The 23,379-nt window shown below is 42.6% G+C and overlaps 1 protein-coding gene across 3 annotated transcripts in view; it reads left to right on the forward strand.

Moving 5' to 3' along the window:
• Nucleotides 1-270: 270 nt before the first annotated feature.
• cdk18 (cyclin dependent kinase 18) overlaps nt 271-23,379 on the forward strand; it is a 57,663-nt gene continuing 34,554 nt past the window's right edge. For all 3 annotated transcript variants that reach the window (XM_039015928.1, XM_039015929.1, XM_039015930.1), the window contains exon 1: nt 271-325. The gene's annotated coding sequence lies outside the window, so the exon portion shown is untranslated. The remainder of the gene's footprint in view (nt 326-23,379) is intronic.

A 23,379-nucleotide genomic window follows, 5' to 3' on the forward strand; every position in this document is an offset into this window, starting at 1 on the left:
CCTAATCTCGAGTTAGCTTCTGCTTTTTTTTTCTGTTTATTCTTTTTCAAGCAGCAGGTCATTGCATGCAGGCGGACGGAGTGGCTGAGTCCTGCGCTGTCAGAGGGGAAGACCGGAGTGGTTGTCTCTCGCTACTACTTGCTCTCTATTTCTCTCTCTTGCCTGTGTTCTGCCTGCTACCATCAGAATAACATTCCTGCAGCTCTGGATTATCTGCCTAAAACACATAATTACACTTTTACACAAACACCTGGGAAATCTCTGGATACCGTAAACAGAAGGAGAGAGTCTTCTGTTTCCCTTCGCGGGCGACCTCTTCTCCCCTGTAAGTACCACTGCAGCTGCTCTCTCCATCGATGTCTGTACTTCTCACGTTGTCTGTATCTCTTTCTATCTTTCATACATATCTGTTTTACCATTTGCAAATGGAGGCACTTTATGTATCTAGTCCCCCCATTTGAAGGTGTCGTAGGTATTTGGACAGTGTATTAAAGTAAGCAAATGTTTTATTTGTTCCCATATTCCTAGCACGCAATGACTACATCAAGCGTGTGAATCTACAAACTTGTTGGATGCATTTGTTTTGGTTGTGTTTCAGATTGTTGTGTCCAATAGAAGGGAATGGTAAATTGTTAATAAGAAAATAATGTTTCTGAACACCTATGTTAATGTGAAATGCCTCCATGATTATGGATAATCAGGAATAAATCGTGAAAATTGATGAGTGAGAAAATGACACAGGCAGAAAGATCATACCCCCCTCAAAAAGTATGCCTGCTAATCTTTGTGTGTCTGTATCTCTCTCTCTGTGTGTGTCATATCCCCCCCCCTAAAAAAATGCTAACCTCTCACCATTACCAATAACAGCGGAGGTTAGCATTTTTTTGAGGGGGGGTGATCTTTGTGCCGGTGTTCTTTTCTCACTCATCAATATTCACGATTCATTCATGATTATCCATAATCAAATCAAATTGTATTGGTCACATACACGTGTTTAGCAGATGTTATTGCAGGTGTAGCGAAATGCTTATTCTTCTAGTTCCGACAGTGCAGCAATATCTAACAAGTAATCATGGTAACACACACATTAACGTAGCATGTCTTGGGTATATGATCAAATATGAGAATACCCTCAAATAAAAGGTGACATTCTCTAGTGTCGCTACATTTGATCTCAAATCCAAAATGCTAGAGTTAAATTAAAAGTTTTAGCTTGAAGTTTCTACAGATCTGCCAACCCTGGCTCAGTAAGGCCTTGCCCTGTGTCCTTTGCAGTGACACATATTAATCTCTGGCACTCTTGCACAATCACAATGTTTGAAAATAAGGATTTATTTCCGTTAATTGTCTCTGTCTTGTTCTGGTGTGACGTGAACGTGTGAGACCTCTGCCTGCTGGTCTGGTAGACTCTGTATTCTGATCTGGCTGGCTGTTCTGAGGCAGTCTGATAAGGTGATTTAAAGGTGATTAAGGTGATTTTTTATAATTGCCAGCTTGGTTCTCCAGAGACACTAGGCTAAAGCTAGCTGTTTAAGAGCTAGTTAAAAACACTGTCTCACAATGAGAGTGAAGATGGAATCACTGAGAAAGAAACAGGGAGCGTAAAGGTGTGTTTACAGATGTAGGATCTTAATTTAATCACCCTGTTGCAGAACACTTCCTAATATTGAGTTGTACCTACTATCATACCCTATTCAAAGGCACTAAAATCTTTTGTCTTGCCCATTCACCCTCTGAATGGCACACATACACAATCCATGTCTCAATTGTCCCAAGGTTTAAAAATCCTTCTTTAACCTGTCTCCTTCCCTTCATGTACACTGATTTGAAGTGGATTTAACAAGTGACCTCAATAAGGGATCACAGCTTTTATCTGGATTCACCTGAATTCACCTGGTCAGTCTGTCATGGAAAGTGTTGCCAGTTATTCTGCCCTCTGGCACACTCAGACTAGAGTGCTCTGAAATCGGAGTAGATAGCCAGAGTAAATTTACAAATACACCCTTAGATTGACACACATGTGCATTAATAGACTCTTAAGGATTAGACATATTGTACTTTTCTTAAATGTAGTTTTGTATTTGACTAAAACAATCAGACAACAACAAAATTGCTTTTGAAAAACGTAAAGTATTTGTTGTGAGCCAATGGGGTAATTTAGGTAACAACAGGTTGTTTTCCCCACAGGTGGGTGGGGCCGCGACGTTCTATCTAATACCGACTGAGATTATCGCAATTATGCATCACCTAATTAACATAGAACCTCCCTTTTTTAAATTTGTATTATTATTTACATTCATCAGTGTGTTGTGTGGAAGCTCTGTGGCAGCAGACTGTCAGCAGGGCAGAGGGAGACAGACTGAGGTAAACAGACAGACAACTATTAATAACTCGAACAGCCTTTATCAGCACTATGTTTGTATTATGTCGTTACATTACCATAATTAAAATAAAGGTTAAATAAATAAAAATGTGTACACTGCCATGAAGACTGAGGGACTAGAGAAGTGCACATGTTATTTCCTTAAGTTTCTAACTGTAGTTATATCATCAAACAAGAACTAGTATGATTATACAAACGTAATTGCATTTTTAAAATGAAATTAATTATAAAATAAATTACATTTATACTTTTTTTTTTAATCCCTTATGTCTTCATTCAGCTTTGACTTAACTATACTATATAAAAATCTAAACGCAACGTGCAACAATTTCAAAGATATGACTTAGTTGCAGTTCTTCTAAGGAAATCAGTCAATTTAAATTAATTAGGCCCAAATCTATGGATTTCACATGACCGGGCAGGGGTGCAGCCATGTGTGGGCCTTGGAGGGCACAGGCCCACCCACTGGGGAGCCAGGCCCAGCCAATCAGAATGAGTTCTTCCTCAAAAAGGGCTTTATTACAGACAAATATTCCTCAGCACCCTTGGGATCTTTTATTTCAGCTCATGAAACATGGGACCAACACTTTACATGTTACGTTTATATTTTTGTTCAATATATATTCAGATCCTCTTTTTTGTTGCAGCCACATTTCTCCACCACATAACTTTTTAGAAAACAAAGACAAGCATAAGAGACAACCATTTATAAGCCATTATCAATCATCTGCTAACAGAGGTCACATACACAGAAAAACATTTGATAAACAATGTTATTCTTACCAACAATGGCCTCTAGTCTTATGTCGAGGGCTTCCTTGGCAACAGGTCAAAAGTGCTAAGTAGGATGGGTAAGTATACAAATATGAACATACTGTACATTTGGATACAAAAACACATACTTACTAGATAGCTAACAACAACTATCTACTTCCTGTTTTGTCTTCTTCTGCTGTAGTGACTGCTTATTTACTACCAACATCAACTAGTAAAATCACTACCTGATTACTATTGACAAGCTTGTGTGTAGTAAAGCTGTAGTGTTTTTACTATTTATTTACAACCAACATCAAGTAGTTAACATCTCTACCTGAGTACTACTTTACTACTGGAAACACTAATGTTTTCCTACTGAACACAAAACTCTACTTGTGTATCTAAACTACACAATCCCTACAAGTCTCTACATAGCCACTACTGCACGAAATATGTTTTGTCTAGTATTTCAGTAGTCGTTTTTCATTACATAGGAGAGAAATACAACACTGTGGAAGGGAAAGAGAGAAGGCAACTGTTCTTGAGAAATATATTTTTTTTTGGCTGAGGACACTTTGATACTCTTAGTTTGACAGTAGCTTCTGTTTGCGTCTTTAGTTGACACAATGTAAAAGCCCTTGTTCCTTGGTAAAGATACACTGCCTCACAGAGATGATAAGACACATTCCTCTGTACCTCATGTAGAAGGGGTCTGCTTGTTTCTGCCAGCTTACGCTTAGTCGTCTTAGCCTTAGCCCTGAGACCTGTAGTGGCGGTCACTCCTCAACCATGATATGAGTAGTGGTGATTTTCTGCTCTCTGAGGCACGGACGTATGGGCAAAAGGTCAGCAGTCAGCATCAACCTTCTCTGGCCTCTATACACACACACACACACACACACACACACACACACACACACACACACACACACACACACACACACACTGTGTGGGGGTATTGATTGTGAGAGAACTGGGGGACAAACCGCAATGAGTAATTTGAGAGTACTCTGAAATCAGGGTTAGATGAAGCCGTCAATAGAGCCAATATATCACCACTCAGATGTCCGGGATGATGACATCATCAATGACATCATCAGTACTATTTAGATGGCCTGGCTCATGAATACTTTATGAAAGAGAATAGTTCAGCTTGCTTAATGTAATGAGTACGATGGGAGACAGAGTGCTGGTTTCAAGCGCAGGGCGCAGCAGGTGTTTATTAGTAGGAGACCACAGAGAGCAGGTAGCTGGGTCCAGGGGCAGGCAGAAGGTCATACACAGGGACTCCAAAAAGGTAACAGTACAGGCAGGGAAAAGGCTAATAACGTAGTCCGGGAGATCAGGCAAGAGGTTGATGACAGGAAATCTGATAGGCAAAAGTACAGGCAGGGAATAGGCAAAAAGATGCCGTTAGTGAGGATGGCCAAAAACTATGATACACAGGAGGACTAATATTGTTATTTTGGTTCTTCTTGAATTGCGGTGGCATTTGGGCATGGTTCATTTTTCTTGATTAAAAAATATATATATTTGTAATTGTAAATCAACTAATATGGCAGCTTAATGACTTTAAATAATTTTTACCATTATGATAACATTGTGCCACCAGTAGAAGTAGTAACACCAATTACACATTTAAGGTAATTGAGGAACGTCAAAACTGAAGTTTAAGTTTAGGCATTCAGACTAGTTAAGGAATGGGTTAAGGAAATCCTCTGGTACTGTTGTATACTTTTTAGCCAGTAGTTCTGAAAGTAGCACTTACGAGCCAAACGTGGTCCCCGAAAATCGCATAATATGTCATATTATGCACATATGTGCATCCCGTCATTGTTCTCTCTCTCGCTCTGCTGTGTGTGCATCTTGCTAGCTATCACTCAAATGGCAGGGGTCTGAAGCTCTTGGTTAGAAATCAAATTGCTAGGGAGCAGGCCCACATGGGGGAAAATGGCAAAAAAATAAAGAAACTAATAGTTTCAAACAAGAGATTTCATGGCTAATTGAGGTAAAATAGTAATTCTGATCGTGTAGATTCTGCATGTATGAACTACACATTGACACATCCAGCCCAAAGCGGGAGGTTTAAAAATTACTTTTCTATTCACTAAAATTTCCAGAGCATGTGTTTAAGTTTTGGGATAGGGTTCAAACAGAACATTTTTAAATGAGCGCATTTTTATTAAAACAAGGTATTTTAATAGTGATCTTTGTTTAAATTGATCTATATAATGTATTACATACTTTTGTTTACTTTCTTGCATTAAAAATAATATATCTCTAAATTGCAAAAACATGTCACAACAACTAATCACTCCTGGGTCAAGACAATTTGCTTGACCTAATTACTTTAAACAATGCATAGACATACAGTTTTGTGGTATACATGACTTGCATTATGTTTGATCATTGATAATCAGTTCAATATAAACCAAATATGTATTACAGTCACGTGAAAAAGTAAGTATACCCCCTGGAAAGTAGTATTTCTTTGTAAATATTTGGACAGATGGATATGTAACCTTCACTTCAACACTATTGACGGATAAAGGTACTTATACTTTGCAATAATTTATTCATAAAAAATCTACAGAAATGCACATTCCATAGTGCGGAAAAAAATAAGTACACCCCTAGCTTCAATAGCTGGTGTTGCCCCCTTTGGCTGAAGTAACTTAATGAAGCCAATTCTTGTAACCGTCTATCAGTCTCTTATATCGACTGGGAGGAATTTCCCCCCACTCTTCTTTAGAGTACTGCTTCAACTGTGTCATGTTCGAGGGCTTTCTTGCATGCACGGCCCGCTTCAAGTGCCCCCACAGCATTTCAACAGGATTGAGAGCTTGGCTTTGACTCGGCCATTCCATAACCCTCCATTTCTTATTTTTGAGCCATTCTGTTGTAGCTTTGCCTGTGTGTTTTGGATCATTTTCCTGTTGCAAGATCCATGTTTGGTTCAGCTTCAGCTTTTTGACAGATGGCCTCACATTCTCCTCAAGAATTCTCTGGTACAATATGGAATTCATGGTTGACTAAATGATGGCAATTTGGCCCTGAGGCAGCAAAGTAGTCCCAAACAATAATGCCAACGCCTCCATGCTTTACGGTTGGTATGAGCGGTTGGTATGAGATTCTTCTGTTCAAAGGCAGTGTTTCGTTTTCACCAAAGATGGCATTTGGCATTGCAGCCAAACAACTCTACCTTTGACTCATCTGTCCATGTTGTTCCAGTAGTTTTGGTCTTCACCCAGGTGTTGTCTGGCAAACATCAGTCTTGTCTTGATATTTCTTTTTGAGAGCAGAGGCTTCTTCCTTCCTGACCTTCCATGTAGGCCAAGTTTGCTCAGTCTCATTCTGACAGTTGACTCATGCACTTCAATATTGATTGTGGCAAGAGAGGCCTGTAGATCCCTTGATGTTACCCTGGGGTTCTTAGAGACTTCTATGAGCATCTTTCGGTCAGCTCTTGGGCTGAATTTGGTGGGATGACCTGTCCTAGGTAGATTGCCAGTGGTCTGGAATTTTCTCCATTTGTAGATGATCCGTCGGACAGTGGAACAATGTACTTCAAATTGCTTGGAAATGGATCAGTAACCCCTCCCAGACTCACAGGCATCTAATCTTTCTTCTGAGGGCCTCAGGTAGGTCTTCTGATATTGGCATGATGTGTTACCACACACCCATTATGGTTAAGATCAAATCAGACCAAGTGTCTCATCTTTGTGGAAGGCTGGACCATCCCAAGGTACTCTCTAATGATTTCCTAATAATTTGCATTGTAGGTGATGGTAGGGGTTGTACAAATTTTTTATGCATAAGGAAATTGCATTTTTGTTTATTTTAATTGCATAACATTTTCAAAGTAAACATTTTTGTGTGTGATTTGTTAAATTGTGTCACCTTTATCAATAAATGTGGTTGGAATTTTGCTCAAATATCCATGTGTCCAAATATGTAGAAAAAAAGACCACTTTCCATAGGGTGTACTTACTTTTTCACATGACTATGTGCAACTTTTTTCCACCACATTTCAAGAATTACCCATTTACAAGGTTTATGGGTTGTCCTGACTTTTTATAATTTAAATCCTGCCTAGAATTAAAACTTGCTGTATTTGACTGGCTAAGCAACTAGTCTCGGTTGTGAAGCTTCTTTCACTTGAACTAATAGTGATTTGTATTGAATGGGGGAACTTGGTGATGTGTAGCACCCAGTTTTGTGCAGTTCAGGAGAACGAAGAGAACTGATATTATGTGGAATATGATGGAGACCTCAGACCTAGGAGGAAACTGACTGCAATCCTTTCTCTCAGCCTCATAGCAAAATGTGTAGAATAGCATGTAATTAGTTAATGCGATCATGTGTTGAGTGATTGGATTTACCTGTGTTATCCTGTTATTGCATTAGTGTGTGTACTTACTCCATGTTAGTGAGTTAGTGTAGTGCGTTAGTGTGTATGATGCCAGGGCTGTAGGGTTAAGTGTAATTTTTAAACAGTATACACTGAGTGTACAAAACATTAAGAACACCTTTCTAATATTGAGTTGCATCCCCCTTTTTGCCAGCCTTATTTCGTCAGGGCATGGACTCTACAAGTTGTCGAAAGCATTCCACAGGGATCCTGGCCAATGTTGACTCCAATGCCTCCCACAGTTGTGTCAAGTTGGCTGGATGTCCTTTGGGTGGTGGACCATTCTTGATACAAAGGGGAAACATTTGAGCGTTAAAAAAAACAGCAGCGTTGCAGTTCTTGACACAAACCGGTGTGCCTGGCTCCTACTACCATAGACCGTTCAAAGGCACTTAAATGTTTTGTCTTGCCCATTCACCCTCAATGGCACACATACACTATCTGTCTCAATTGTCTTAAGGCTTAAAAATCCTTCTTTAATCTGTCTTCTCCCCTTCATCTACATTGATTTAATGTGGATTTAACAAGTGAAATCATTAAGGGATCATAGACTGATCTGGTGAACCCAGGTAAAAGCTATGTCATGTAAAGAGCAGATGGTCTTAATGTTTTGTACACACAGTGTATAGGAGAAACAGGAGCTAAGAATCACACAGGACCAGATAAGCTCACCATGAAATGTCCCAAATTCCAAACCAACACCTAGCTCCCACCCCTAGACACCTCTTAATACCCCCTGTGAGGAGTTCCCTTCTCTGAAGTCCCCTTCAATACCATTGACCCATCAAAGCCACGTATTTTACGAGTCTAGGGGGGGAGACAATATTTCCTGCCTCAGGAAGGTACAGTAAGTGACATCACTGCACATTGCTAATTTAAGCCCTATTCGCACAGGACTAGTATTACTAAAGAATTTTGGTTATGTTATTTATTATAAAAAAATAAAATAACTTTTATTTAACCAGGTAGGCCAGTTGAGGAGAAGTTCTCATTTACAACTGCGACCTGGCCAAGATAAAGTAAAGCAGTGCGACAAAAACAACAACTCAGAGTTACACATGGGATAAATAAACGTACAGTCAATAACACAATAGAAAAATCTGTATACAATGTGTGCAAATGAAGTAAGGAGGTAAGGCAATAAATAGGCCATAGTGACGAAGTAATTACACTTTAGCAATTTACACTGGAGTGATATGTGCAGATGAGGATGTGCAAGCAGAATTACTGGTGTGCAAAAGAGCAGAAAAACAAATATAAGGGATGAGGTAGGTAGTTGGTTGGATGGGCTATTTACAGATGGACTGTGTACAGCTGCAGCGATCGGTAAGCTGCTCTGACAGCTGACACTTGAAGTTAGTGAGGGAGATATAAGTCTCCAACTTCAGTGATTTTTGCAATTCGTTCCAGTCATTATGGCAGCAGAGAACTGGAAGGAAAGGCGGCCAAAAGAGGTGTTGGCTTTGACCAGTGAAATATACCTACTGGAGCATGTGCTGCCGGTGGGTGTTGCTATGGTGACCAGTGAGCTGAGATGAGGCGGAGCTTTGCTTAGCAAAGACTTATAGATTACCTGGAGCCCGTGGGTTTGGCGACGAATATGTAGTGAGGACCAGCCAACGAGAGCATACAGGTCGCGGGGCTGGGTAGTATATGGGGCTTTGGTGACAAAACGGATGGCACTGTGATAGACTGCATCCAATTTGCTGAGTATAGTGTTGGAGGCTATTTTGTAAATGACATCGTCAAGGATCGGTAGGATAGTCAGTTTTACGAGGGTATGTTTGGCAGCATGAGTGAAGGAGGCTTTGTTGTGAAATAGGAAGCCGATTCTAGATTTAATATTGGATTGGAGATGCTTAATATGAGTCTGGAAGGAGAGTTTACAGTCTAGCCAGACACCTAGAATATGTGGACAACTATAAATACCTAAGTCAGAACCGTCCAGAGTAGTGATGCTAGTCGGACGGGTGGGGACAGCGATCGGTTGAAGACCATGCATTTAAGAGCAGTTAGAGTCTACGGAAGGAGTGTAGTATGGCGTTGAAGCTCGTCTGGAGGTTTGTTAGCACAGTGTCCAAAGAAGGGCCAGATGTATACAGAATTGTGTCGTCTGCGTAGAGGTGGATCAAAGAGTCACCCACAGCAAGAGCGACATCATTGAAGTATACAGAGAGAAGAGTCAGCCCGAGAATTGAACCCTGTTGCACCCCCATAGAGACTGCCAGAGGTCTCCGAACAGGCCCTCCGATTTGACACCCTGAACTCTATCTGAGAAGTAGTTGGTGAACCAGGCGAGGCAGTCATTAGAGAAACCAAGGCTGTTGAGTCTGTCGATAGGAATACGGTGATTGACAGAGTCGAAAGCCTTGGCCAGGTCGATGAAGACGGCTGCACATTACTGTCTTTTATCGATGGCGGTTATGATATTGTTTAGGACCTTGAGCGTGGTTGAGGTGCACCCGTTGACCAGCTCGGAAACCGGATTGCATAGCGGAGAAGGGTTTCGAAATGGTTGGGATTCGAAATGGTCAGTGATCTGTTTGTTAACTTGGCTTTAGAAAGGCAGGGCAGGATGGGTATAGGTCTGTAACAGTTTGGGTCTAGAGTGTCTTCCCCTTTTGAAGAGGGGGATGAACGCGGCCGCTTTCCAATGTTTGGGAATCTCAGACGATACGAAAGAGAGGTTGAACAGACTAGTAATAGGGATGGCAACAATGGCAGCGGATAATTTTAGCAAGAGCGGGTTCAGATTGTCTAGCCCAGCTGATTTGTAGGGATCCAGATTTTGGAGCTCTTTCAGAACATCAGCTGTCTGGATTTGGGTGAAGGAGAAGCGGGGGGTGGGCTCGGTCCAGTTGCTGCTGGGGGTGCAGAGCCAGGTGGAAAGCCATAGAGAAATGCTTATTGAAATTCTCGATTATCGTGGATTTATCGGTGGTGACAGTGTTTCCTAGTCTCAGTGCAGTGGGCAGCTGGGAGGAGGTGCTCTTATTCTCCATGGGCTTTAGTGTCCCAAAACCTTTTGGAATTAGTGCTGCAGGATGCAAATTTCTGTTTGAAAAAACTAGCCTTTGCTTTCCTAACTGATTGTGTATGTTGGTTCCTGACTTCCCTGAAAAGTTGCATATCGCGGGGACTATTCGATGCTAGTGCAGTATGCCACAGGATGTTTTTGTGCTTGTCAAGGGCAGTCAAGTCTGGAGTGAACCAAGGGCTATATCTGTTCTTAGTTCTACATTTTTTGAATGAGGCATGCTTATTTAAGATGTTGAGGAACGCACTTTTAAAGAATAACCAGGCATCCTCTAATGACGGGGTGAGGTCAATATCCTTCCAGGATACCTGGGCCAGGTCGATTAGAAAGGCCTGCTCGCAGAAGTGTTTTAGGGAGCGTTTTACAGTGATGAGGGGTGGTCGTTTGACCGCGGACCCATAACAGACGCATGCAATGAGGCAGTGATCGCTGAGATCCTGGTTGTAAACAGCAGCGGTGTAACGTTCAGGCCAATACATTCCATGTTTACGGATTTGGGGTTATACATGTTAGGTTCCTTGATAAACCTGGATAGTATTACAGAACTCTGCAGGCTATCTCTACAGTAGATTGCAATTCCGCCCCCTTTAGCAGTTCTATCTTGACGGAAAATGTTGTAATTGGGGATAGAAATTTCCGAATTTTTGGTGGCCTTCCTAAGCCAGGATTCATACATAGCTAAGACATCAGGGTTGGTGGAGTGTGCTAAAGCAGTGAATAAAGAACATTTAGGGAGGAGGCTTCTGATGTTAACATGCATGAATCCAAGGCTTTTACGGTTGCAGAAGTCAACAAATGAGAGCGCCTGGGGGCACATCACCAGAGGAACAGAGGAGGATAGGATGAGGGTATGGCTAAAGGCTAAAAGAACTGGTCGTCTAATGCTTTGGGAACAGAGAATAAAACGAGCAGGTTTTTGTGCGTGGTAGGATAGATTCAGGGCAAAGTGTACAGACAAGGGTATGGTAGGGTGTGAGTACAGTGGAGGTAAACCTAGGCATTGAGTGACGATGAGATTAGTTGCATCTCTGGAGGCGCCAGTTAAGCTAGGTGCGGTCTCCGCATGTGTGGGGGCGGGACAAAGGGGCCATCTTAGGCATGTTGAGCGGGACTAGGGGCTCCGCAGTAAACTACAACAATGAGAGCTGCCCTAAACAACAGTATACAAAGCATATTGACATTAGAGAGGGGCATAAAGCAATCACAGGTGTTGATTGATAGAGCTAAGACAACAACGGGTAAACAGCTAAGACAACAACATCGGGTAAATGGCGATGAATGGGCAGAGCGGGTCAGTTAGCTACACACAGGGCCTGAGTTCGAGGCTGTTGCCGACAGATAAACAAAATGTGTTAATGAACAGTCCAGCAGGCATCAGCTGTGTAGCCGAGGGATCATTATTGCCAAGAGGACCATTCATACGGGATTTGTTTTTTTCCAAACTGCCCCCAGTAAATAAATGTAAAAAATCCAATAAATTGACAGTTAATTGACTGTAGTGACTTAGACCGCTACGCCACTCGGGAGCCCTAGTTATAACGGAAGCCTGGAGCCTTTTTTTTCTAGGGGTGAAGATATTTCAACTAGTCTAGGCGGTAACAGGCTACACTGATAACTCGAGCTTGGTTCCCAAGTTTCTAAACCATACCAAACCATCTTTGGTAAAGTGTCGCCATAATATTTGAATTGAGGAAGCGGGATCATAATCATTAGGATATTTTAGCAATCTGCAGTAGAAGACGTCCTAAAAGCCCTCCAGCCTTCAGATGTGAGCTAAACAGTGCACTTGATATGCATTTTTAAGCTATGAATGAGAAAGTGAAGTTGTTATTTCCAAACTTTTAGCTAAATTTTATGCTGCTTTGCGATCTATTAACAGCAAGGGCTCAATAAATAAATGTTTTTTATGATGCATTTGCCTATGTGTAATTCAATCGCACATAACATATAAACAAAAGCATTCACTGTGGCCCTTCATATTGTTGTAAGTGGAGATCCCACCTATATAGTTATTGTATGAGTGATGGCTTACCAGCCAGTCACATGAGAGTTATTCAGTTATATTTGTTGAATGCTGGTTTAAGTGTCGGATTTTGACTTGACGTATTGCCCCAGCACAGAACCAAGCTAGTTTTGGACAACTAACGGTAATCGGAAACGACTATAAACTCAGAGACATTATTGTGCTATCCAGCTACAAGTTTATTGACTGTTTATATAAGTAAACAGCTAGCTAGCGCGAAACCAATGTCCCTACCTCTCCATGGCTGAGGATCATCACATTGCCATGACAAAACTGTAAAAAAACTGAAGCCAGATGTCACACCCTGATCTGTTTCACCTGTCTTTGTGATTGTATCCACCCCACCCCAGGTGTCGCCCATTTTCCCCATTATCACCTGTCTGTTTATACCTGTGCTCTCTGTTCGTCTGTTGCCAGGTCATCTTGTTTGTTCAAGTCAACCACCATTTTGTGTCTCAGCTCCTGTTTTTTTCCAGTCTCTCTTTTCTTACCCTCCTGGTTTTGACCCTTGCCTGTCCTGACTCCGAGCCCGTATGCCTGACCACTCTGCCTGCCCCTGAACCTGCGTGCCGACCTGTATTTTTGCCCCCTCTGGATTACCGACCTCTGCCTTACCCTGACTCTGAGCCTGCCTTCTACCCGGTACCGTTTCCCCACCTCTGGTTTACTGACCCCTGCCTGCCTTGACCTGTCTATTGCCCCTGTTGGAATATTAAACTATTGTTTATTCGATGTGGTCTGCATCTGGGTCTTACCTTCATACCTGATAAGATGTTGCATCTTGATGAGGACCATTTCAACTTTGGAAAGTGATCCCAGCGTCCCTGCTGGGATGACACAATCAGTCTACTACCGGAGATTATCAACACCAAACACATTGGTTCACCGTTCCACGGGAGCGGACAGTACACAGCATACCATAATGTTCTGAATAATGGCCAAGTCTACCTCGCTCCCTATTCCACTGAACCGCTTAGGCGTAACAAACAAGTCCAACATTTATCGGAAACTTTTAAACTACCTGTTCACTACCCTCCTACTCTCCGGGGATGTGCAACTCAATCCTGGGCCTAACATCACCGAGCCAGCGATACTCACCGGAGTGGAAAGCAGTGGATGGCCTCGTCCACTGATCGTCGCCGCTGTGGTAGTGGGTGAGTGCTATGGTCCCATGGTTTCTCTCGACTCACCCGGCTCCAGGATAGATTTAGACTCTTCAAACATACCCAAGTCGCTATATGCGATCCCTGACTCTGCTTCTGGTATGCAAGCTGTTTTAATTAGTTCCCCGCATCCAGTGCAGGCAGGAGGGATTGTTAATTGCACTACCGAACTGCCCCTAATCAAAACGAAACAAAACGGCCTAAACCCAGCCGTCAGAAAACACAGAAAATGTTACTTTTTTCAATGTGTCAATCACTCTCGAGTCATCTGGGGACTACTAGGGGGGCACTTGAACATTTGTAGTGTCATTCCAAAAAGTGATCAAATTCAACATCTACTCACAGACTCCAACCTTGACTTCCTCTGCCTCTCAGAGACATGGCTCCATAAAAACTCTCCATATGCTGCTTTGATTGTGCCTGGCTACAATGTTTTCAGGAGAGACAGGATTGAAGGAAGAGGAGGGTGTGTGATGATTTACTTTAAAGAACATATCTGATGTAAACAAATTGATTGGTCATGTGATAATGAACTAGAATGTATTGGCCTGAACGTTACACTGTCTCCTCAAATGTCTTTTACCCTTATTGGAATGTATAGGTCACCTTCCACCAAAAGTGTTTTTTGATCAGTTTAAACTCTGTGACTGGTTTAAAGTCACCATTGGCCCCATGGTGAAATCCCTTAGCTGTTTCCTTTCTCTCCGGCAACTGAGTTAGTATTTTATTTTTTATTTAACCTTTATTTAACTAGGCAAGTCAGTTAAGAACAAATTCTTATTTACAATGATGGTCTACCGGGGAACAGGGGGTTAACTGCCTTGTTCAAGGGCAGAACGACTAATTTTTACCTTGTCAGCCCAACGCTCTAACCCCAAGGCTACCTGCCGCCCCATAGGCTACCTGCCGCCCCCTAGTAAGGACACCTGTATCTTTGTAGTGACTGGGTGTATTGATACACCATCCAAGGTATAATTTATAACTTCACCATGCTCAAAGGGTTATTCAATGTCTGCATTTTTTCCCATCTACCAATAGGTGCCCTTCTTTGCGAAGCACTGGAAAACCCCCCTGGTCTTTGTGGTTGAATCTGTGTTTGAAATTCACTGCTTGACTGAGGGACCTTACAGATAATTGTAAGTGTGAGGTAAAGAGATGAGGTAGTCATTCAAAAGTCATGTTAAACACTATTATTGCACAAAGAGTGAGTCCATGCAACTTATAGAGTATCACAGTATGAATCATAACCATAACCTAGCGGTCAAACAGGAAAATGGTTCCAATCGTTTTTCCACCTTAAATTTTTCTCATAGGGCATTTTAGAAACACTTAAAGGGCTGTGTTTCATGTTTCGTGGCGTGACATTTGGATTACCATGTAAATCTCTCTAGGACAAGGTGGCTTTTATGAATATATTTGCCTGTATTTACACCCCCCCCCCCCCAAAATGAAATGCTAATTAGCTGCTAATGTGGCTATCATAAAGAACTAAATGCCATGATGATCTGGATGAGACTGCCGAGTCGGGGAAAAGGTAAGAATCTCTGGATCTAATCTATCTAATGTTAGTTAAATGTAGTAATTAATACATTGCATACATTTCTTTAAATGAACAATTCTGTGAACTGTCTTGTGCAAGTTTTAAATTGACACAATACCTGTTAGCAAAGATGTCAACTAGAGATGACATGTAGGAGCTTGCAGGGACTTACAGCCTTATTCTAAAATTGATTAAATTGTTGTTTTTCGTCATCTACAAACAATACCCAACAACGACAAAGTAAAAACAGGTTTTAAGAAATGTTTGCAAGTTTATTAAAATAAAAACAGAAATGTCACATTTACATAACTATTCACACCCTTTACTCAGTACTTTGTTGAAGCACCTTTGGCAGCGATTACATCCTGGAGTCGTCTTGCGTATGACGCTACAAGCTTGGCACACCTGTATTTGGGGAGTTTCTCACATTATTCTCTGCAGATCCTCTCAAGCTTTGTCAGGTTGGATGGGGAGCGTTGCTGCACAGCTATTTTCAGGTTTCTCCAAAGCTGTTAGATAGGGTTCAAGTCCGGGCTCTGGCTGGGCCACTCAAGAACATTCAGCCACTCCTGCTTTGTCTTGGCTGTGTGCTGTGTGCTTAGGTTTGTTGTCCTGTTGGAAAGTGAACCGTCGCCCCAATCAGAGGTCCTGAGCACTCTGGGGCAGGTTTTCATCAAGGATCTCTTTGCTCTGTTCATCTTTGCCTCGATCCTGACTAGTCTCCCAGTTCCTGCCTCAGCATGATGCTGCCATCACCATAGTTCACCGTAGGGATGTTTCCTCCAGGTTTCCTCCAGACATGACACTTGGCATTCAGGCCAAAGAGTTCAATCTTGGTTTCATCAGACCAGAGAATCTTGTTTCACACGGTCTGAGAATCTTTAGGTGCCTTTTGGCTAAATCCAAGCTAGTTGTCATGTGCCTTTTACTGACGAATATCTACCGTCTGGCCACTCTACCATAAAGGCCTGATTGGTGGAGTGCTACAGAGATGCTTGTCCTTCTGGAAAGTTCTCCCATCTCTACAGAGGAAATCTAGAGCTCTGTCAGAGTGACCATTGGGTTCTTGGTCACCTCCCTGACCAAGGCCCTTCTCCCCCGATTGCTCAGTTTGGCCGGGCGGCCAGCTCTAGGAAGAGTTTTGGTAGTTCCAAACTTCTTCCATTTAAGAATGATGGAGGCCACTGTGTTCTTGGGGACCTTCAATGCTGCAGACATTTTTTGGTACCCTTCCCCAGATCTGTGCCTCGACACAATGCTGTCTTGGAGCTCTACAGACAATTCCTTCGACCTCATGGCTTGGTTTTTACTCTGACATGCACTGTCAACTGTAGGACCTTATATAACATGCTTAGGGAATGTGATTTTGGGAAAGAGGTCATCTTAATGGGAGATTTTAATATTTATTATGAAAACAAGTCTTGTAGGAAAACCCTCAAACGGATCACTAATACCTTTGACTTTACACAGCTAGTTAAAGGGCCAACCAGGGTGACTTGTTGCTCTAAAACACAGATTGATTTGGTGTTCAGTAATAAACCAGAGAGTGACAAAATCATTAAATATGGTTACTGGGCTATCTGATCATAATCTGACACTTATAGCCAGAAATCTGTCTAAGAGCAGGTTTAACCTCTACTGTTAGAAAGCCGGATCAACTAAGAATACCTAAGAGTGAATTAAACTATTTTGAAAACGCAATTAAGGGAATTAACTGGAATGATCTCTTGTCCAATACAGATGTGGAAGCTGATAGTCAGGTTTTTCTATCCACAATCCAGACTACAATAAATGGTTTCCTAAAGAAAATCAAATCCCAACCTTGCCAAAAGAGCACTCTTCCTTGGCTAAATGGAGAAATCTGGAAATTGATGAAAGAATGAGATTATGCTCTAAAAATAGCCCTAAAATCCAAATTAGAGCATGACAGACGTAGGTTTACCATGTTGAGAAATAAGGTGATGAAAGAAATCAGACAGGCCAAGGCAAACTTTTTTATTAACATAATTCTAAATTAATCTGGGAGAATCTAAAAAAGTGAACAGGGAAAGACCATAGTAACACTGCAAAAAGACTAGAAATCATGGTGAATAACAATCTAACACAGGATGCAGTCGAAATAACAATAGCCTTCAATTCCTACTTTATTGACTCTGTCAGGGTACTGACACAGAACCCCTCCACTGGTTTCTTGGGCTCAGTGCTAGTAAATGACACTCAACATGTCTTCATCATAAGGGAGGTTTCTGAGTCAAAGGTGAACAAGGTGATTAGCTCACTAAAGAACTCTAAAGCCAAAGATGTGTTTGGGCTGGACTCTACCTTTCTTAAAAACTACAAGGAGTCACTCATTGGCCCCATTACTAAGGTCACCAACACATCTATTGGTCTCGGGGTGTTTCCAAGGGCATGGAAGTCGGCCATAATAACGGCCATCTTTAAATCGGGCGACCCTGCTGAGGTGAGTAACTACAGGCCCATTAGTATACTACCTATGGTGTCAAAGGTTGTTGAAAAGTGTGTAGCAGAACAACTGATTGCCCACCTCAACAACAGCCCCTTCACATTACACTCCATGCAGTTTGGCTTCAGAGCGAAACACTCCACAGAAACGGCCAACTGCTTTCTTCTGGAAAATGTTAAGTCCAAGATGGACAAAAGGGGCGTTGTTGGGGCTGTGTTTCTGGACCTAAGGAAGGCTTTTGATACTGTTAACCATGAGATTCTCATCACAAAATTGTCCAAGTTCAACTTTTCCCCCGATGCCTTGAGATGGATGAAATCATACCTTGAAGGCAGAACTCAGTGTGTCACAGTGAGCAATGAGCTGTCGCCCACTCTTAGCTATGATGTGGACGTGCCCCAAGGGTCAATACTGGGGCCCCTCCTGTTCAGCCTGTACATTAATGATCTGCCTTCTGTCTGTACTGGGTCTGAAGTTCAAATGTATGCAGATGATACAGTGATATATGTGCATGCAAAGAGCAAACAACAAGCTGCACAAGAACTCACTACTGTAATGGTCCAGGTTACAAAGTGGCTAAGTGACTCGTGTTTGCATCTCAATGTGAAAAAAACTGCATGTTCTTCACAAAGATGGCAACAGATGCTACTGAGACAGATGTCTATGTGTCAGGGGAGAAGCTCCAGGTGGTATCTTATTTTAAGTACCTTGGCATCATACTTGATTCCAACCTCTCTTTTAAAAAGCATGTGAAAAAGGTAATTCAAATAACCAAATTCAACCTAGCTAATTTCCGATTTATACAAAATTGTTTGACTACAGAGGTAGCAAAACTGTACTTCAAATCTATGATACTCCCCCACTTAACATACTGCTTGACTAGTTGGGCCCAAGCTTGCTGTACAACATTAAAACCTATTCAGTCTGTCTACAAACAGGCTCTCAAAGTGCTTGATAGGAAGCCCAATAGCCATCATCACTGTTACATCCTCAGAAAGCATGAGCTCCTGAGTTGGGAAAATCTTGTGCAATACACCGACGCATGTCTTGTATTCAAGATCCTAAATGGCCTGGCTCCCCCTCCACTCAGTATTTTTGTTAAACAGAAAACCCAAACATATGGCAGCAGATCCACAACGTCTGCCATGAGAGGTGACTGTATAGTTCCCTTAAGGAAAAGCACCTTTAGTAAATCCGCTTTCTCTGTGAGAGCTTCCCATGTCTGGAATACACTGCCATCAGACACACATAACTGCACCACATATCACACTTTCACAAAATGCATGAAGACATGGCTAAAGGTCAATCAGATTTGTGAACATAATCCCTAGCTGTGTATTGCCGCATTCCATGTTGTCTGTTGTCTGTAGCTTGTGAGGTGTGAAAACACTTTGTTGCTTTTATGAATTTTGTCTTGCTGCTTTTTGTTCTATGTTGCTCTGTCTGTATGCTATGTCTTGCTTGTCCTATGTTGCTCTGCGTGTCCTCACTGCTCAATGATTGTCTATATTGTAATTGTTTTTAATAACCTGCCCAGGGACTGCGGTTGAAAATTAGCCAGCTGGCTAAAACCGGCACTTTTACTGAAACGTTGATTAATGTGCACTGTCCCTGTAAAAATAAAATCAACTCAACACTGTGGCAGGACGCTGTCAGTGCATGGAGCCAGTGCATCAGGATACAGATTGAGATATAGCTTTTCCTTTTCTAGCTCAGTATATACAGTATTTTTCATAATCACAGTGTAATTTTAAAGGTATGTGCTGTTCTCCAACTTAGCGGCAGCTAAGCGAGGGCCAGCAGCAGCTAATTGACAAATCAGAGAAGAGATGTGACCAACTGGAGAAGAGGATCGACAGGAAGATAGACGTCATCCTAAGCTCATGTGAGTCTGCTCCGCCTAACCTCACTTATCATGGTTCTGCATCTGGTCTCTTTTTCAATGGGGCCCCATCAAACACATCGCCCTTTGCAGCAGAACGTCATGTCATTGACCAGTATGCCCACAGCTCAGGTCCCCCAACCACTGTCAGACCGAGGGAAACTGGTTATAGGCTTGTACAGAATTCTCCCATGGCCTTCGAACATGACATATCTGGACACGCCCCTGAAAGTGCCAATAGGCCCACGTCCAGATCTTCTGTGGCCAGTCATCCGGTAGGGGAAGGAAACACAGAGGAGAGGCACAGGCCCATGCACAGCACCCCCATGAGTACTGACTTTAATAGGGAGGGCCGCTTCTATGAAGGTGATGGTCCGAAGACCAAGTTGGCTATGTTTGAGGGGAAGGAGGATTGGGGGTCATTCATAATTCCTTTTGAATGTCTAGCACAGAAATACTACTGGAACTCAGAGAAACTTGACAGGCTGCACGAGTGCCTGAGGGGTCATTCCATCTGTTTTGTGTGCTCCCTCCCACAGTACGTTAGGGAGGACAACGACCAGCTGGTCGTGCACCTGCAGACCAGGTTTGGTCAGAAGGAACCACCCACGACTGTGAGGAGGAAGCAGGGTGAGATTAGGCAGGGGATGGAAACATCTGCTGAGTTTGCAGAGGAGGTCAATTGCCTGGTTTGTCTTGCCTATCCTGGGGTTAGCTTGGTGCTTCAGGATCAGCTTGCCACTGAAGCTTTCCTTAAAGATATACTTCTCCTTAATGCAACCGCTGTGTCAGATTTCAAAAAAGCTTTACGGAAAAAGCACACCATGCAATAATCTGAGTACAGCGATCAGACACCAAAACAAGCCATACAGATACCCGCCATGTTGTGGAGTCAACAGAAGTCAGAAATAGCATTATAAATATTCACTTACCTTTGATCTTCATCAGAATGCACTCCCAGGAATCCCAGTTCCACAATAAATGTTTGTTTTGTTCGATAAAGTCCATCATTTATGTCCAAATACCTCCTTTTTGTTCGCGCGTTTAGTTCACAAATCCAAATTCATAAGGCGCAGGCACACTTAGTCCAGATAAAGTCCAAAAAGTTATATTACAGTTCGTAGAAACATGTCAAATGATGTATAGAATCAATCTTTAGGATGTTTTTAACATAAATCTTCAATAATATTCCAACCGGACAATTCCTTTGTCTTTAGAAATGAAAAGGAACGCAGATAGCTCTCACGGCTGCGCGCATGACTTAGCTCATGGCATTCTGCCAGACCCCTGACTCAAACAGCTCTTATTCGCTTCCCCTTCACAGTAGAAGCCTGAAACAAGGTTCTAAAGACTGTTGACATCTAGTGGAAGCCTTAGGAAGTGCAATTGGACCAAACTTCCACTGTATATTGAATAGGCAAAGACTTAACCTACAAACCTCAGATTTCCCACTTCCTGGTTGGATTTTCTTCTCAGGTTTTTGCCTGCCATATGAGTTCTGTTATACTCACAGACATCATTCAAACAGTTTTAGAAACTTCAGAGTGTTTTCTATCCAAATCTACTAATAATATGCATATCTGCATATCCAAGCTACTCAATACTGCCCCCCATCCATAAGAAGTTAAAGGACTCAAAAAACAAAAGGTGGCATACGAGGTGATAAACTGTGACCCTGGCTCAAGCGCAGCAACTCGTGGAGGTGCATGAGCACAACTTAAAGGCAACTGTTGGCCGTGACAGCAAATCAAGGCACAGGGCTCGACTCCTCCTAAGGAGGTCCGGCCAAGGCAGAGTCACATTCCAGTCCCCAAGCCCAAACAAAGGTGCCAAAGCCACCGACTTCCAGTGTGGGGAGGGGCATTTCGGAAGACAATGCTCAAGGTTTCCTAGCCCAACCCCATCCAGAACTCCAGGCAGACACTCAACTCTAGATCTCACCACCATGAACAAGTCCCGAGTATAGGGCGAGCTACTAGCCGAGTCCCAAGCCTTCAGATCCCAGTCTAAGTAAATGAGGTTGATCAATTTACACGCTGGGTTGAGGCCTACCCAGACCAAGGTAGAGAGAGCACAGCAAATGCCCTGGTCATGGAGTTCATTGCTCGTTTCGGTAGTCCCCTCGAACTCCACACAGATCAAGGAATAAACTTCCAAAGCTTTCTGGTCCAGGAAGTGTGCCGCCTACTACAGATAACAAAAACAAGGACCACACCTTACCATCCATCCTCAAATGGTAGAGCGCTTTAATCGCACGCTCTTGCAGATGAACCGCCTCTATGTTGATGAGAATAAAAAGAACTGGGACCAGCACTTACCCCTACTCAGTACTGCCTACTGCAGCATCCGACACTCCACAACGGGGTTCCCACCCAACAGAATGATGATGGGCAGAGCTAAATCAACCGCAGGACATCTGGCTTCGCACAGCAGAACTGCAAAACAAACAGAGACATACCTACCTTTGTGGATGACCTTCAAACACAGCTGAAGGAGACCCATGAAGATGCCCGGCAGCATCTTCGCGCAGCACAGGTCCGGCAGAAGAAAGCATATGACCTACGTGCTAAGGAGAGAACCTACCAACTGGGAGACTTGGTGTACATGCGGGACAGCACCAAAAAGAAAGGACTAAGCCCTAAGCTAAAAGCACCATAGGAAAGGCCCCTTTGTCATCAGTGCATGTTTTGGAATAGTCCTGTACGAAATCAGTGGTCTGCGAGGAAAGAAGGTCCTCCAACATGACCGCCTGTCTCCATACACTGGGGAGGTGATTCCAGGGTGGATGAAACGACTCAGACATCAGGTCACCATACAACACCGGAGTACCTCAACTGAACCCACACAAAGCCTAGACACCCCTGACAACCAAGACCCAATTACCACAGCTGTGGAACAGAGTGAAAATGACTGAGGAGTGTCGCCGCATACTGAAGAAAACACAAACACCACCAGCCAAGAATAAAACACAGAGTGAGTAGTGCACTTGCCAGCTCATTATCAGGACTGACACATTGAAAAAAAACAAGCAAACAAGCAAATATTGACTCTAGTTACTGATGTTTTTCAGTGAAAGGGAACTGTTACTGTCATCCTGAAAAGTGAAGTTGTGAAAAGGACATTAACACTCACCTTTAGTTTACTGAACAAGGTAGTCACTTGTTCAGTAAAAAAAGAGAGAAAAGAGATACTTACCTTGTTTGCTGTTACTACTGATGACACTCAAATGTTTGAAATGCATTTAACTTTGCATTTAACTTTTACCAGTATGTTTGTTCATAGTGGGGAAAATTGTTAATTATTATGGGTGCCCAAGGGACTCGGCACTGCTGGAGGGGCTGATGTTGTAAGTGAAGATCCTGCCTACATAGTTATTGTATGAGTGATGGCTTACCAGCCAATCATGTGAGAGTTATTCAGCTATATTTGTTGCGCACTGGTTTAAGTGTCTAGATGTATTTCCCCAGCATGGAACCAAGCTAGTTCTTGTGTTGGAGCTAGTTGGTCTAGTGCATTATATTATTTACAAGTTGGTAATAAAACGCCCAAAGAGTGAATATTGTTGTGGCCTTCTTTCCACGCCTCCAAACAACGAGTAGTTGACAGGGGTCCAGGATCATTGATCGAACTACAGTACAGTAGCTAGCTACCGTTAGCCAACAACTGTGGTAAAGCAACAGGAGATGGCTGATCAACTCCACGTAGGACATACAACAATAT

The sequence above is a fragment of the Salvelinus namaycush genome, chromosome 20 (assembly GCF_016432855.1).
Source record: "Salvelinus namaycush isolate Seneca chromosome 20, SaNama_1.0, whole genome shotgun sequence".
Lineage (NCBI taxonomy): Eukaryota > Metazoa > Chordata > Actinopteri > Salmoniformes > Salmonidae > Salvelinus > Salvelinus namaycush.